The 5,004-nt window shown below is 32.9% G+C and overlaps 1 pseudogene; it reads left to right on the top strand.

The window, feature by feature from the left end:
* Positions 1-4,511: 4,511 nt before the first annotated feature.
* On the top strand, positions 4,512-4,612 carry LOC118150771 (U6 spliceosomal RNA; annotated as a pseudogene).
* The last annotated feature ends 392 nt before the right edge of the window (positions 4,613-5,004 follow it).

Genomic DNA, 5,004 nt, shown 5'->3' with positions numbered 1-5,004 from the left:
AAAGGCAGTCTAGTCTATAAGGATTGCAACTCTTAGGAAAGTCTTAGGGCTGAATTAGCCCAGAGACAGTGGACTAGGGGCACATAACCTACTGAGACACCAGCTGGAGCAGTCAAGGGAGTGAGGACATCACCCCTCTCCTACCCCTCCAAATAAATAAATAGATACGTTTTCTCAACTACTTCATTTATATTCATTTATTCCTCAGTAGAATATGAAATACTTTCATAGAGAAATACTTTTCAAATGTAAAACCTTCTGCCGAGCACAGAAGGATTCCATTAATATTTATCAAATTGAATTAAAGCAAAAATTTATGGTAAAACTATAATTAGTTAAAAGATTTACCTATTCTTTCTGCACTGCTTACTAGCTCAATATATAATATTTATGTATAGTATAACATACATTAAAGCATACTTAAAAGTAAATCATTTCAATTAATAGAATGTTATGTTGTCCACCTGAGTTCAAATACTAGTTCTTCCACTTCTTTAGTTATGTAGCCTTTGATAAGTTGTTCAACCTCTTAATGTTCCAATGTTCTTATTTGCAAAATGGGGAGCAAAAAATGGGATCCACCTTTTAAAGTAATTATGACAGTTACATGAATTAGCATATATAAATATATGTATAAGAGTTTTATGTGTATTTAGTTGATGTTTGAAAAATGTTGTTCATATATAAACTGCGAATAACTGGAAGCAGAAGACAGTTGAGGTTCCTTAACAAAAAGCAGATTAGCATGAGAAAAACAGAAGTTTATTAACATGTATATCTCATATATACACAGACACTGTCTTGAAAAATGAATAATCTCAAAGAAATAGCCTAGAACTCTTGTTTGTGAGCATCTTCAACGGAAACAAACAAAAAAGGGTACAGAGGAGGCAAGTGTGGGACAGTAACCAGAAAAGGCAGGGTCAACAAGAGTAAGGTTTGTTATGCAGATATAAGTCAATGTCTTCTCTATTGATAAGAGTTTCATGTTATTTCATCATCCCTTTTTCCTGGTACAAAAGAACCCTTACAAATGGAGATTTCCTTTAAAAGTATAAAGTTTTTCTTACAAAAGTGTAAACTATGCTGTTTTTAGGATTTCTCCTATGTCTGCTACTTCTCAAAATAACCAGATTAAATAAATTCTTATGCCAAAAGAATCTCTATTTTGATCTTCTACAGTCATATTTTAGAATGGCATATGTTGAAATCCTACACGCCAAAAGTCCATAGTTGTATTAGTCTATTTTCACACTGCTATAAAGAAATATCTGAGATTCGGTAATCTATAAAGAAAAAGAGGTATAATGGACTTACAGTTCCACATGGCTGAGGAAGCCTCACAATCACGGTGGAAGGTGCGGGAGATGCAATGGCACATCTTACGCTGTGCATGGTGGTAGGCAAGATAGAGCATGTGCAGAGAAACTGCCCTTTATAAAGCTATCAGATCAAGAGACAGCACAGGAAAAACCCATCCCCCTGATTCAATTACCTCCAACTGGGTTTTTCACACACGTGGGAATTAAGAGATCTACAATTCAAAATGAGATTTGGATGGGGACACAGCCAAACCATATCAATAGTTGACATTAGGATTCACTCTTGATGTTATGTATTCTATAGGTTTTGACAAAGGTATAATGTCATGTATTCATTATTGCAATTTTATACTGAATAATCTCACTTCTGTAAACTCCTCCATGCTTCGCTGGCCTTCCCTCACACCGCAGTAGCCCCTAGCAACCACTAACCTTTTCACTGTCTTCATAGTTTTGCCTTTTCCAGAATACCATATTGTTGGAATAATACACTATGTAGCTTTATTTCACTTAGTAATATGTATTTAGATTTCCTGCATGTGTTTATACACCTTGTTAGCTTCTTTCTTTTTTTCTTTCTCTCTCTCTCTCTCTGTGTGTGTGTGTGTGTGTGTGTGTGTGTCTCTCTCTCTCTCTCTCTGTCTCGCTCTGTTTTTTGTTCTTTCTTACCTTCAGAGTCTCACTCTGTCACCAGGCTGGAATGCAGTGGTATGATCTTGGCTCACTGCAACCTCCGACTTCTGGGTTCAAGCAATTCTCCAGTCTCAGCCTCCCAATTTTTGTAGTTTAATCAATTTAATTTTTAACATTGTTTCCAGTATTCGAATATGTTCAACACTTACATGACTGTCATTTCCTATTTCAATAATCTTTGCAAGATCAAAAATTGAATACAAATGAAATTACACTGATACACAGAAAGAGCTATCTGGATTTTTATAATTTCCTCCTATTGTTGGTATTCCGAGCAATCACTGTAAAAAATATTTCAAATACATATAGGTTTTACTAATGTTTTGATTAACGCCTTGATTTTTCTCAACTAATATCAGAATTTTCACTACATTCAGCGTAATCTTTTGAAGGACAAGACCCTGGAATATTTGATTTACTTTGTCCTATGAAAGTGATAAATATGGTATGTCCCACTCTACCTTTTTAAGTGAAATAACATAAAAAGGAGATGACGTAGTGTAATGACTAAACGCCAAACCTCTCCAGTCAAACAATCTATGACTGAAGTATGGTTCTACCATTTACTAGGTATGCAATCATTTTAGGTTTGATTTTTCACTATTAAATGGAGGATAATAATACCTACATCCTGGAATTGTTGTAAGGATTAAATATAATTATATTTTATGAGGCACTTAATGCCTGTCATACAATAATTACTCAATTTAAAATGTTAGCATAGTTATCACTGGAATAGAACTTTTCTAGCTACTTCTATTGCATGCATTCTATGAGGTGCAGTTTTGAATCCAGGCTACACAATGGCTGCTGTGGATACTAAATACTAAGATATTTGGAACACATTGCACTTCTTTTCAGGGCCAGGGCAAGAGTTCAACCATTATCAGCATGAATAAACTAATGAAGAATATTGTTTTTCCGCCTAGTACACAACTGAGAACATGGGCCAAGATACGTAGGCATGAGAAATCTGTAGCAGTAAAAAATGTGGTTTCATCAATTATAGCCAATGGTCCAAGTGGGTTCTCACTATGTGAGAAAGGAATAAAGGAAAGACACCTAAATTAGATCCAAACATCCTAGTCTGGCTGGTATATGTGGATTTTATTCTGGTTCACCATAATTATTAGGTTAATTATAGAATGTTTATTTTATCTTCAAACTCTGTTAAAATCTGTACTTTATTTTCCCTTAAAGAGTTGTTCCCTTCCTCTGGTTTTCATTCCCCAAGATTATATAAAATAAGAAACTTTTTTAGAAAATGGCATTTTTTAATAACCGGACAAAAATATATGATTAAGATATTTGGAATGACATTCCTTCTCTGATATTAATCAAGCCTGTTCACTATGAAATACCATATAATGCCTATTCTTCTCTGATTTTTTTAATAAGCTGGTATAATGATCAAATAAAAATAATGTGGCTTCTATGTTTATTGGTTGGATTATTTTACAGTGTTAATATTATTTTATCAACTCTATAAAAATTATACTGCTATTTTCTGCACTGAAGGAGAAATTTAAAATATAATAGATTTAATGTAGAAAAAATTTAGGTCGCTGAGGAAAGAAAAATAATATTCGGTTAGAAACCTCATATTGGAAATTGACCATAATAAAGATAAATATAACAAAGTTTCAGTCTTTCTTGCCTGTCTATTTCTTAAATGTTTCTAAATTTTTATTCTTCTATATCTTAAACATTTCAATATCTTAAAATAAAAGGAAAAATTACAGAGAAAGACGACTGATTTGCAAGTGAAGAGATGGTAGTGGTAGATAGTTTCTAGAAATACACAGAAAAACAGCAGCATAATATTAATTATGCAGTTTCTGATCATCTTTTCTCTAAAATGATAAATAAAAACAATTGAAAATGACATATTCAAGTTTATCTTGTTTTGAGAAAGTAACATTCAAAATTCACAGTCATCCTTCCTGCCTACAGTGATCTATATAGGCAGTGAGTCAGTGAGATAAATTTTGAAGAAAGTGGATGGTGGAATCTGTTTGTATCATATTGGACATGCTATTTAATTACTCTGTCCCCCAACTGCCTCCTACAAGAAGGCAGGAAAATAAAATCAGCATGATAAATATGCTTTGAAGCATGATTTGGACAATATATGTAAAGGATAGTGTCTAGAACATACTTGGTGTTTGTAAATATTTGATTTCTTCTTTTCTGTGAGAGAAATAAAGAAGTTATTAATTATAAATTTGTGTTTGTAAATATTTGATTTCTTCTTTTCTGTGAGAGAAATAAAGAAGTTATTAATTATAAATTTGTTTTATGTCTAAATTGACAATAAAGCTGTAACAATATCTAAACATCATGCTTTCCATTGGTCAATAAGTTGGCCAAACTAAACAAATACATCTGCATGGACCAAAATTACACATATTTGTCGATACAATTAAAAGGTAATTGTTAGGGAACAGCAAACACATCTGTGTTATGACATATTTAAGTGATAGTAATAAATTAGAAGTGCTCAAAAGCACATATACTAAAATCAGAACAAGACGGAGAAGATTAGAATGCCCCCTGGCAAAGCTGACATACAAATTTATGAAGCATTCTGCATTTGTACTACCTAAGTTCAATGCTAAAGAAAAAAAAATCTTAAAGACACTAGAGAAAAGGGTCAAATTACCTAAAAAAGGAACATAGTAAGAGCAGATGTCCCAGAAAAAAATCTTACAAGCCAGATGAGATTGGTGACCTATTTTTAGACTTTTTAAGAAAAATTAATATTAACCAATGGGGGTATATCCAGCCAAACGAAGCTTCATAAAGAAAAAATTTAAAATTTCTCAGATAAGAAAATGCTATGGGAATTCATCACCACCAGACTAATCATGTAAGAATGCTCAAAGGAGTTTTAAATGTGGAAACAAAAGACAATACTTGCTACCATAGAAGCACACTTATGGGCAAAATCCACAGGTCCTCTAAAGCAGTTACACCATTGAGACTACAC

The sequence above is a fragment of the Callithrix jacchus genome, chromosome X (genome assembly GCF_049354715.1).
Source record: "Callithrix jacchus isolate 240 chromosome X, calJac240_pri, whole genome shotgun sequence".
Taxonomy (NCBI): Eukaryota; Metazoa; Chordata; class Mammalia; order Primates; family Cebidae; genus Callithrix; species Callithrix jacchus.
This window is presented reverse-complemented; position numbering and strand designations above follow the sequence as displayed.